The sequence below is a fragment of the Cyprinus carpio genome, chromosome A7, assembly GCF_018340385.1.
Source record: "Cyprinus carpio isolate SPL01 chromosome A7, ASM1834038v1, whole genome shotgun sequence".
NCBI classification, from domain to species: Eukaryota; Metazoa; Chordata; class Actinopteri; order Cypriniformes; family Cyprinidae; genus Cyprinus; species Cyprinus carpio.
Genome location: NC_056578.1, coordinates 14,436,161 through 14,449,101, shown reverse-complemented (window position 1 = coordinate 14,449,101; position 12,941 = coordinate 14,436,161). Strand labels below are relative to the sequence as shown.

The 12,941-nt window shown below is 40.1% G+C and overlaps 1 pseudogene; it reads right to left on the bottom strand.

The window, feature by feature from the left end:
* Positions 1–262: 262 nt before the first annotated feature.
* LOC109092955 lies at positions 263–12,497 on the bottom strand (annotated as a pseudogene).
* Positions 12,498–12,941: the final 444 nt, after the last annotated feature.

Sequence of the window (12,941 nt, the reverse complement as noted above, 5' to 3'; positions counted from 1 at the left end):
CCTATCAACCGGTATGAAGACGTGAGACGGAAAGTCACTAGCCACCTATTCCACAATTACACTCACAGAAGGAATTTGGCCCGTTAAATGTACCTTCCAGCCCCTGTACAAGTGAAATTTTAATCTTAAAGCACTCCTCAGGTGGAAGTGAAAGGTGCGTGGGTGAATGTACACATGTGTCTGATGTAAAAAGCGCTGAGCAAGTGTGTGTGTTGTGTTTAGTTAACCCAGTCCTCCTCAGGAGACGTTTGTTTTCGGGTTGTTATTCTGGAGGGCGGTGTACATTTGCAACAGTAGAGTAGTTCATCTCAAACACTGTGTCCACCATGGCATGGTGGTGCTGCCGGTGCCGGCCGCTTAGGCAGTACTTCTGTGTGCTAGCTCAGTTGATTGAGCTGTATTCACCCTGCTCTGGACAAGGGTTTTTTCTTTTGGGAGGATGGGAAGACAAACATAGGAGGAGTCATTTAGCTACAGAGGAGCATAGATAATAAAATCTGCTCAAATCCAACCCAGAATACCTCGAGATCCTGCCATAAGCCCGGGATGAGGGCTTTTTCGGGGACGTGTAACTTTGTTTGCAGTCTTGAACATTTCCTGTGCAGCATACATCTGTTCTCTCTGTGGTGAACCGGAACATGCAAGATAAAAAAAATAAAACTTTCCAAAATGAATAATTCAGCAGCGATGCATTAGAATTGATCACAAGTGATTAAGTGATCACAGATAAGACATTTATAATATTACAAAATAATTATATTCTATTCTAGGGCAAAATAAATAAATAAATAAAAACACTACCATTGACCTTCTACAATACTAGAATTTTCTCAGTTGAAACCTTTTTAAAAATGTCTTAAAGAAATATTTATAAATAAAATTCTGAATGTCTAGTAAAATTTAAAGTGGATCAGTCCAGTAAAATATCAAAATCAGAGAGGTTTTTACCGTGAGTGACAGGTTCTTTTTCGGTTGGGTTTGTGGGGGTGCTGGCGTGGGAGCAGGCTGAGGCTGCAGTGGTGGGCGGCTGCGTGGGCATGTCTGGCTGTGCTGCTGCTGTGGCGGGGGGCGGGCCATTGTTGGTGGGCGTGCTGGTTGGTGTGGTGGGTGATGTGGGGGTTGTGGGACTGGCAGTGCTGGCATTATACATGGCGGCCGCTGTTTAAACTGGCCGGGTAATGAAGCAGAAGCGGCACTTGGGGTAGAGCGATTCCTCTGACTGCCGGTTTGTAGTTTCACGCCCTGAACCACCTGCATTTGCTGAATATTAAGGCAAATAATTGGGGATGAGAAGACTTTAAGCTCATACTTGGCTTCCTGTTAATATCTGCATATCCCTCGTGTCTAATTAATACATTTTCTACTGTAGCCTAATTTCTTTTGCATCCATCCCATCCCGCGTCTTTCAGTGGCTTACCTGGCTGTGTCTCTGAGCTGGGAATATAAGACGAGGAAGGAACCATGCTGGGGGTGGCGGGAAGGTAGCTGGTTGATGGTAGCGCACTCTCGTTGTTTAGAGCCCCGAGTTTCTGTTGAAGGAGAGGAGGAGAAACACATTTGAGTTTTGTTCCGACCCCCATTCCAAAGCATCCATCAAATGGCTGATAAGGATTTCCAAAACTACCTGTGTAGACACCAGGCCAGCTGCATAGTCTGGTGTTGCGTTCCTCCCACCACTGCCTCTTCTTTGGCTGCCTTTTCTCCAGCTTCTGTGTCCTGAACAAAAGACAAAAAAATAATAAACACATTTTTAACTTCAAAGATGTACAGCACAGAGGGACGTGGGGTGGTCTTTAAGTCAGTCCAGTTCAGAGGTGCAGGGTCTATGTCACTAAATAATCTTGAACTTACCCAAAGTCTTTCTTCTCTTCTTAGCTTCTCCGGCCAGCCCCTACCATATCCAACTCCAGATATATCCAACAACTGCAAGAAAACACTCAATCACATAACCTGACATATAAAGCACAGAAATGACATCCATCCAAGAATGTGAAATTCAGTTCATGCGAAATAAATCCAGGTGTCATCTGCAAAGAAAACTATTTACTCTTCAGCATTAAGAAAAGAGAAATACCTGTTAGATCTACCCAAGTCATTCAGTGACTTCATAACTGGTCATTGCCGGACAGTTACCTTGACTCCTCTTTCCTTCCGCAAGTAGGGGTGTGCGGGCGGGGTGATAGGGGTTCTGTTACTGGGAGGGCTGAACATGCTTGGGGTGGTAGTGGACTCATGTAAAATGGTGCTTTGGGAATGCCCTTCAGAGGTGCTGAGAGAAGACAGACAATCATTATTATCAATCTTGTGTGTTGTTTATTACAACTTAAAATAGCTGTTAAAATAGATGTTTCCATTTTAATATATTTTAAAATGTAATTTGTTCCTGTGATGCAAAGCTAAATTTTCGTAGCCATTACTCCAGTCTTTGAGTGTCACATGATCCTTCAGAAATCATTCTAATATGCTGAAGAAACATTTCTTCTTATTATCAATGTTTTAAAACAGTTGTGCTGATGTTAATATTTTTGTGGAAACAGCAATACAATTTTTTTCAAGATTCTTTGATGAATAGATTTTAATTATTTATGATTTAATGCCATGTCAGCAGCAATGGCTATATTTATGGCCAAAACAAAAAACAGTCAATTCACTCAATATCCTTTCAATATAATGTTTACAATAATTTAACAATTTTGTCTTAAAGTCAACATGCAAAAATAACAATATAAAGTTTTTTGATGAATAGAAATTTCAATACAACAGGATTTATTTGAAATCTTTGTAACATTATAAATGTCTTTACTGTTACGTTTGATCAGTTGAATGTGTTCTTGCTGAATAAAGTTTTTCTTAAAAAAGATATATATATTTTGACCACAAACTTTAAAAAAATATATTACTTTTAGCCAACTAGTTCCCAGGTATTTTAGTGGATGCATGAAGTCAACTTTTGAGTTGAAGTTCATCACTTCCAACTATGGACACGCGTTCCTCTAACATTCAACAAGGAAAAAGATATGGTCTTCACTTGTATCAACTATATCTATAGGTTTGATATTGTATTGTTAGCTAATGCAATAACATTCATACGTCTTTGCCATCCAAATAATTTTTGGGGCCACCGTGTATACATATAAATCTTACTTGTGGTGTCAATCTTCTTCACAAGACCTCTTCCTTTGGAGTGGAACGGCACTCCTGCTGTTTTCTTTAACTGCTGGGCAGTCTCTGTGGCTTTAAAACAAATACAATGAATACTTACACAGTGACAACAAACATGTCATCACACAAACATTCCTATTTTAAATTATGTGAATGACTCCACACCGAAAAATGAAAAAGAGTTGCTTTGGCACAAAGAATTCACAAACACACTACATTTCTCTGAAGCAGCTCAGCTCTAAGCATTAGCACTCTTGGGTTTCCTCTTGAGCTGGAAGTGCTTGATGGGTGGAGTGTGAGTGGCCCCCACCAGCGTGGTCCAAAGCACTCTTGTTCAGATACTGACACTCCAGAGGCAACATGGGCGATGCTTCACATTCATTTACGGAACAGAGGTGCAAACATCAACAGTAAGGTCTCAGCACATCATTCTTACCGAAGTTTATATGCAACCTGCAAGTGACAGTTTTCGCTGGAGGAATACCCATAACAATCTGAGCTAGCTATCGAGGAGCCAACAAGAACCCCCCCAAAAAAAACAATCCCAGACAAACCACAACAATTGTTCGAAATGTCACTTGGTCACTATTATATTAATATAGATAGAATATACATAGAGAGAAATATTTAGTAAACATTAAATATGTTGAAGCACCATAAAATATTTAAATATTGCAGTTTTAATATTGCTAATAGGCAGCCCTTATTAATGAATAAAGTACATGTGATTTTTAGTCCAGGGCAGAAATATAGTGCTCAGAACTCTGTTAACAATAATTTTAAGCACGAAACACACTGACGCACATGTCACACAGTGCACCCATCAAAGATGTCTGTCTGACACACATATGTGACCCTGGACCACAAAAACCAGTCTTAGAGTCGGCACAGGGTATATTTATAGCAATAGCCAAAAAAAAAAAAAAAAACATTGTATGGGTCAAAATTATGATTTTTTTTATGCCAAAAATCATTAGGATATTAAGTAAAGATCATGTTCCATGAAGATATTTTGTAAATTTCCTACCGTGAAAATATATCAAAACTTAAATTTTTGATTAGTAATATGCATTGCTATGAATTCATTTGGATAACTTTAAAGGCGATTTTCTCGGTATTTTGATTTTTTTGCACCCTCAGATTCCAGATTTTCAAATTGTTGCATCTCGGCCAAATATTTGTCCCGATCCTAATAAACCATACATCAATGGAAAGCTATATTTATTCAGATGATGTATAAATCTCAAATTTTCTAAAAATTGACACTTAAGGCTGGTTTTTGTGGTACAGGGTCACATATACAAAGACACCAACAATGAGTTGTCAAACTGACAAAATGTACATCCCTAATATGTAGTCAAAATAGTCAAGGATGGAGAAATATCTGGACCGAGACAAAACGAATCTTTTATGTGATTCAGTACTTTTTTTTATGTAAAAAGAGTAGCAACCAGAAGAGATTAATATTAAAGATGGAAATTATTTGCAACAGCCTTTGACCCTCTTCTAACACCATCATTCACGATCAGATTTCAGACAGACCTTTCTCGCGCAGCTCTCCGAGTATGTCCTGTACATTAGGTTCTGCTCCTCCAGGTCCAAGTTTAGTGAGCCGGTCTCTGGGAAATGATTTCAGGACATCAGCTGCACCATTAACACCCAACGGCTCAGAGTCCACAGTGGCCAACTGAATGATTTCTGACAGAGCCTCCTTAATCTGGAATATAAGGGGAACAACACACAGAGAGAGACTTTGACATTTATTTAACCTAGTCACTCTGTAAATGCATCCACTCCCATTGCACTGGAGTTTGCCTGATATTAGAATACTTTATTGCTATTATATATTTTCTTCCTTCTTAGTGCCCTGAGGTTAACATACAGAAAGAATCATGACAGGATTCCGACTAATTTTTAGTGAAACAATGGAGTACAGCACTGTACCACACTTAAAGGAAAGTTAGGAAACCTTAATAAAATATTTTTTTAATAAAACCATTAATCCAATATTCTACACAACTTAGTAAGTTTTTAGTAAGCAAATGTTTTTCCACAAGCTATATGGCACTAAAACAGAAGCTTGCTTTTAGCACTCCATGCACTTGCCCATAAAAATCCAATTAATATGCAACAAAACTGAACTAACAACATGACATCACAGACAGTGTTTTCAAGTTTAGCTTTACAAACACTGCATACATGATTTCCCACTTTTTGTATTTTGTTTAAAAAAAAAAACACACACTTTAAACAGGCCAATTCTTCAAGTGTTTTGCCCACAATGTAAATGAACGTGTTTTTGTGCAAGTAAAGATGGATTTGATTCTTCAGGAAGTGATCAAATCAAATGAATCAACATAACCAAAGACTATCACAAACATATATTACAGTATGATTTTTTAGTGTTGTACTTATTTATATTAAGATTTTGGACATCTAATTAGTTTGGTCATTACTTTTAATACTACTTTATTGTTATGTTAATGTTGCATTATAATTAATAATAATACAATAAAACAATAATTGCTTCTCTCGTCATTTTCTTACAATTCTTCGGCCATACAGTGTGTAAAACAATCATAATATCAAATCTAAAGAGAAGATTGAGTAGAGCCTTTTCTCACAGCAAAACGTATTTTTTTTTTTAATGGCAGATAGTTAATGGGAACAATTTAACCAGGTTTGACCACAGTTTTACAGTACTAACAATGCCTGGACATACCTAGAATTTTGGGTTAACCCCTATACGTCAAAAACTTGCCCACTACTGTTACCGTCATTTCCTTAAGTGGGCGTTCCACCCACACATTAGTACACGATAAAGCCTTACAAAATAACAACCGGCAGTAAACCAACGCCATGCGCCATGAAATGAGGAAAATCCAAGGTGACCGTCCATATATGTCGGAACATGTTTTACATTAAAGTGTAGTGACTGTGCAGAGCGAGTCAGCTAATACCCCCGAGATATCTAAGACAGACAAATGCCAGATCCACGTTCGAACAGAACCAGCACAGCAGGACAGCGACAGGACACGACGACTACACAACATTCAACTGCGCACAAACCCCGCAATGCAACCCACACACCGTAGACATACACGACAGACCAGCACGACAGACCAACCCTTGGTGGGGAGGCCGTTTGGGGACGGACCGGGGGTGGGGGGGGGGGGTGGTGGCCTTGAAAAAGTGCCTGACGGTCACCCGCACATACTCCCACTCCACTCACACACAACGCCAGTTCCGCACACTCAAAACAAAGCAAGAGCACGTATAACGGACCATCATACGACACAGACAGACCCCAACCCCAGCACAGCACACATAGGAGACATACCATACAGACCTATAGCGACTACACACACCACAACCCCACATGACATCAGACAGAAGGAACACCACACAGCACAAAAAACGCACATACCTACCATACATGACATACATATCACGTACAGCCAGACTACATACACAGACACCACACACACCAACGGACTACAGTACACAAACTTACGCACACACAAAAACGAAGACAGACAGACAGACATAGACACACAGCAGGCTGAGCGAGCGGAGCTCTGCTGGAGACTGGTCATGATCCAGACAGCAGCTGCATAGGGTCCCTCCAATACGGCTGGAAACCCTATGTTATCTACAGGCCAACAAGCCCACGCACGCAGCAGCGCAACATATTAACACAATCACTACTTACTTTCTTACACACAAATGCACCCCGCCCTATACAATCGTGCCTGCCACGCATCGGGCAATTAAACGAAACGTTTGTGCGTGCAGCAACTGTACAGCAGGATGAGTTCTGCCGTCCGCACCCATCCACCCACGGTCCTATTGCGCGGTGCGCGTGCATGCGCATCCCCCAGCAACGGCTTTGCCAGCCTCTCCACCTGAGAGCGACAGACTGGGATAAGACACAGCCGGATATGTTGTCCGATGACCGACATACGATGTCAGCCAAGAGGAGTGATGCCTCTCAGTTGTCCACCCCAGCCCTCGCCTTTTCGATGCCTCATTTTGTTGGGCAGCCACAGGCCGGTGTCCTGCTTCTCGAGTAATACCGCAATCGGGGTGGGGTGGGGGTGGGGCCGGCGGTGGATCAAGGCGAGGCCGGCCATCGGTTTTTGTAATAAAGACTCAGATAGTTGAGCGGTCAATCGCGTGTTGGGACGCATGTTTAACAGTCTAAGCCTACGACAAACAGACACACCGCAGACCGCATTCACACATAAACACTTACAATGCGCGCTAGGACCCTTAGCGAACCACGGTACCAAGAGAGACTTTTAGCAAACAACCCACAAACTGTAAAATAACAACACACACACACACGCACACAAAACATATTCCTTATGGGCTATCTTGAGTTTAATTTGTATTTGCGTAATAGAGTTTTCTTTTTTGTTCTATTTATCTCTTTGTTTTTATTTTTATTTTTCTTAATGTATTTGTTTCCTTGGCTCGTGTGTAGGTCTTTGTATAAATCCGGATGTAGAAAAACTGATTATCCCCCCTTTTTGTGTATGTGTTTTGTTTTCCAACACGCTTCCTTGTCTACAGTTAATTGAATAATAATAATTCACATAATAATAATATAATAAAAACCTATATATTATTTTAGTTATGTGCTAATTTTAATTTACAAAATTTGAATGTTGCTCTTAACTTCAACGCTGGACTGGATCTTATTCATCTTTTTTTTCGCAAAATCTGTCATTCATATTAATGTGCAAAAGTAGAATATAAAGAGCTTAAAATCAGAAGGATCTACCTATCTATCTATCTATTCTATTTGGCCTAATATTGTTCATCATATAGTATATCTATTTAATAAACAGCCTAGAAACAGATATAAAAGAGGTATCGCCAACATTACTACCTCCTAGACCAACTCGCTCTGTAGTGCCTGCACTTCGTCTACACAATTCCATCACAAGCAATGCAGGCAGTGATCTAAACATCCAATTACTGCTTACCTTTTGCTTGGGAGTAAGACAGCATTACACCATCTATCAAAAATTTCTGATTTGAAACCTTGAATCAAATGTAAAGTAAAAAATGCTGCACGCTGCTTTCAAGTACTTATACCAAATCAAAACGTATATTCTACCATTCCAAACGGGAACGGGTGCGAAGCCATGTCTAGCCTCGCTGTAAGCCAATCAGAGAGAAAAATGCCGTTTCCGTGTAAAAAAATTGTTTGGCCCAGCTCTATCTCAAGGAGTGCTCATCCAAGTGAAGCGACAATAGGATCTCAAAACGTGCATTTGATGCGCTCCCCAAGCTCCTCTAGACGAAACTGCACCCCTGCGTCCTAAAAAAAAGGAGGGCGGCTGTGTGCTAGCCGCAGTTGCCTTTATCTGTGAGACTTTTCACATCTACAGGTAATGCAAAATGCCTTTAATTAGCTTTTTTAATAATACGCGGTACAAGGAGTGGGTACTTGTGGTTTTTGGCTTACCCCGGCTATATTTGGAAATGCCACCATAAATTAGCTGTATAGAGACACAGCTAAAATAAAGTACAATGTATTCTCGCCGAGTCTTCTTTTTGGTTGTTGCGCTTCTTTGTGCTTGGTCTGTCTTTTTATACGGTATTTTCAATTTGTTTTTTTTTTTTTTTTTTTTGTAAAAAGGACGTTCGCTAAAATGATTAAACCAATTACAGCATTTTTGTCCAAGGCTCCTCCAAAGCGTGTTGTATCTGTGTGTAGTGTGCTTGGTGCAGGAGTTGTGTGAACGCGTGGATGCTAAAAGTGAACAGAAGCTTGCGCCAAGGCGGAGCTCTGGCGCACGGCGTATGCTGCTGCGGCTGGTCCAGCCTCGCTACTTTTTCAACACATGTTCAGGGCAGCGAGGAATCGGGACTGTCCATATCCTCTGAGAGTAAAGACTCTGTGTGCTTTTATAAAACGTGTGTCACAAAGTCATGTCCACCTCCCCCGCATAGGTTCTCACAACCATGTGGCCCCCATGGCGCCGTGCTCAGCCCCTCCAGTTAGGGCGACGCGCGTCAAAATGCAAGCTAATACAACTCAAATTAGTATTAAAAAAGACATTATGCATCCATACGATTATAGTTTTAGAGAGAGCGAGAGCAAGGTATATTGAATAGTTTCTCGTTTTAGGTTTACATTTTTCGTCTACATAATTGTTAAAGGCCCTTCATTTCAAATACACAAAAATGTTTTAAAAAAATGAATTTTCCACGTAACTGAGCTACACTGGTAAAACCTACCTGTTACAATTTTTGTTTAATTAGGCCGCGCCATGCTGTTGGATGGTCCACTCTCCTTCTAGTTCATGCAGAAGAGCCTTGGCAAGACCGGAAGCAAAACAGCTATGCCAACTTAGATCACAGGAACGGGTAAGATAATACATAAAAACAGTAGGAGAATAATTGAGTAACATAAAGCCATTCAGTTGCTATGCTTTTGCATGGCAGTCGGCAGGGGGGGGGGCCAAGGGACCCTCGGGGGGGGGGGCGTGATGGACTAGACCAAATGGATTTGTTAGCCCTAATTTACATTTTTTTAATGTGGGATAGGCTAATAACACATTAGTTGTACCATTTACCTCTCCTGTGTTTCAGGCGCAGAGTGTGGTGGGAAGGCCGGAGGGAGGGGGGGTTCACTGTGTGACTGCAGCCTGCCAAGCAGCCTGCGCTTAAAAAACCGCTGTAAAACACTGGCACTCAAAGCTTACTACTGCTCTCGCAATCATAACACTACTCCTTACTCGCTCTCAAACCACGTTTCCGGTCAAGTGTGACATGAAAAGGGTTATCGTATGTGTTATCGATCATCAATACAATCCGACTAAAGAATTCATGACAACCACATTCTCACAGTTTAAAATGTACAGTGCTGAGAGGCACCATACATATTAGAGCAGCAGCTAATGCATTGAACTTTCCATAAGGGTGTATGAAGATCAAAGTGCAAGTTGCCTGTCCATGCACAAATGCACTGCACAATATAATGCCAAACCTTAACAAACTTATTGCCGCATAATTATTTGCACGGTATCCACTATGTTTTTTCTGGGAAATGTTTAACTGCTTTTTTATATTTTTGTGTTCGAGAAATATATATGATTAACAGTCACAATGAGTCAAGCAGATTTTAATTTAGTTTTTATTAAATATCAGAAGTTAAATGTAGACCTTTCAGGCGCTTGTCTTAGAGGAGTTTGCTGTAAGATTATTAGATGGAGGATATCTGACTAGACGAAAGCAACTGCATGTTAACTACTTGGCTATAGCATTTTATATAAGATTTAATGAAGGGAGGGACCAAGAAGGATGGTTTCCCATAGAGATTACTGTGGTACTAAGATGTAGTTCATTAGTTGTACAATAATGTCTTTTTGTGTGTAGAGAAGGTATTTTCAAATATATGTGATGTTACTTCTCATATGTTATACATTATTTCTTTCATAGGTTTTACTAGACGTGTCTTTTTATTTTTTGAACTCATTCAACAAATTGTAACACCAACACAATATCAGAATATGTGATAACTTTTACAGGATTAGCTGTAAATCAGGAGCTGCAGTAAGTAAGCTATCTGAAGGTTTGTTTTTTTCTTTTTTTGTATCTGAATTCCCCCTACCAGCTGTTGGGGTAAAACAAGTCACAACCTCCAGCATCTGTTTTCTTGTCTGTGCGTATCATATGACCACGAAAGGTGGTGCAAGGTATAAAGGTTCCCTAATACTGTCAGCATCAATGCAGCAACTTCCCTGTTGAGGTGTTGAAAAAATCGCTCTGCCGAGCAGCAACTTAAGGCAAAAAATACACACATTGACGTAACCACGAGACATTCAGAGCATGGCTCAGCCCACACGGTTATAGTTAAGTGCAATGTTAAAGCTACTAAACCATTGATAGTGGCCCAAAATCAGAGATAGAGCGTTAAACTTACCTAATGAGCCACTTCTCATTAAAGGAGGGTAAAAAGAAAACTTAGGTAAAAACTCATTCACAGGTTGTGTTTTTTTTCTCACACATAAACGGTTGAAGCATAGCAAAAGATGCTTGCTCTCTTACACAAAAAAAAAAACAGAAGGGCCGGCACTAGTGTCGCCCCTGCAATAAATAATGTAGTTCATCAAAGTAAAAAAAATAAAAAAAATAAATCAAAGAACCATAAATCAAATAATAATTAGAATTATAATTATATATATATCTATCAGTACACTTTGGAAAGACAAATATGTGCATATTGAAATAAATAATTAGATATTTTTTACACCAATGATGTGTGTTTATTTAAATTTAATGTGTGATTACAGTTCAACACTAGAGCAAAATCATCTTTTTGACATTTAGCATTAGAAAAATGTGTAATCTAAAGTAATTTAAAAAAGAGGAACAAAAACAAGGTTTATTAAATATCTAATAAGATTCAATACCCACACTTCCAGGTTTATTCAGAAAACTAGTTTATGGTAGCAAGTAGAGAAGAGGTGAACTACAGCGGGGATATGTTGATTACATCTTAAATTGCATCAATCAGGTCAAAATAAACCTACTGTTTCAGCTTTTGTTATATAAAACTAAGCGTCAGAGTATAGAGGCGCGCAGAAACTAAGTCTTGGGTCAGAGTTATAATAAACTGTATCGTCACTCATAGATGGTCCAGCAACAAGCAATAATACTCCAAAAATCCAATTAATTGCTAAATAAGATGAATGGGAGTCCTAAAACCACAACTCGCAGTTCGAAAGACCCGTCTAAATGATAAATAAAATGGACAATACTGATCTCCAAACCAGACACAAGAGGGCCTGCGCTGGCTCATGGAATATTTAAAGATTATAATCTACACTAATTATGCATCCCATATTTGCGCAGTAATAGCGCCTAACAGGGATTACTCATTAGGTGGTCTGAACTATGAATATGTCAGAACATGGCCATTTCTGATAAGGCTAATATTCACTTTCCCCCATTCTAGGTAAGAAAGAGAGAGAGCAGAATGATACAGCATTCTGTTGTAAAGAGTTTCTGAGCAGGTGGTCTGCGCGGAGTAAAGGATGAATTTTGTGCTTTGAAAGAACAAAAGGACTGGCCCGGTACACAACATGGAAACATAGTGTGGTGATACACTTAAGTGCCGATCTGCTATGAGGTGACGCCCTGGTTGCATTTATGCATCTGCTGAAGCCGCCATTGCTGATTTTGACCAAATACAATCAGATGTTTGCTGGCTGTGTTTTCAAGGAGAACCAAGCCTCAAGCCTCCCTCCAGACCTCTGTCTGTCGGCCTGTCTGTCGTCCTCCAGGATGGGAGAATCCAGTTTGTTCCTGTTTCCCATCTTCTCTCCTCATCATGCCCTCCCTCTCAGTCGCACTCTTTAGCGCTCTTTTCTCTCTCTCCTCTCTCACCCGACTTTTCGCGCCCTTTCTCTGACCCTGTTGTCCCGATGCTGACAATAGTGTCTGGAGGTGGTTGATGCCCCCTGGCACTAGGCATGAGTCACCAGAGGAAAATGGGCACAGTGTGCGGACAGTGGGCATTTCTGGACACACCCACGTGTGGATGGATTATTTTTAGAATCAGAAAATCCTGGAAACAAAAACACAGACACACAAGTGAGAGAACTGATTAAAATGGAATTCATACCCTCAAAGCATTAGTTTAGCTCACCACACTAAAGGCGATAGTCCACCATGTTTTCCAAACCTGTTGACTGACTTTCTTCCTTCTGCTGAATTAAATAAATTAATAATAAAAGGTTGATTGCAGAATTTTAATTTTT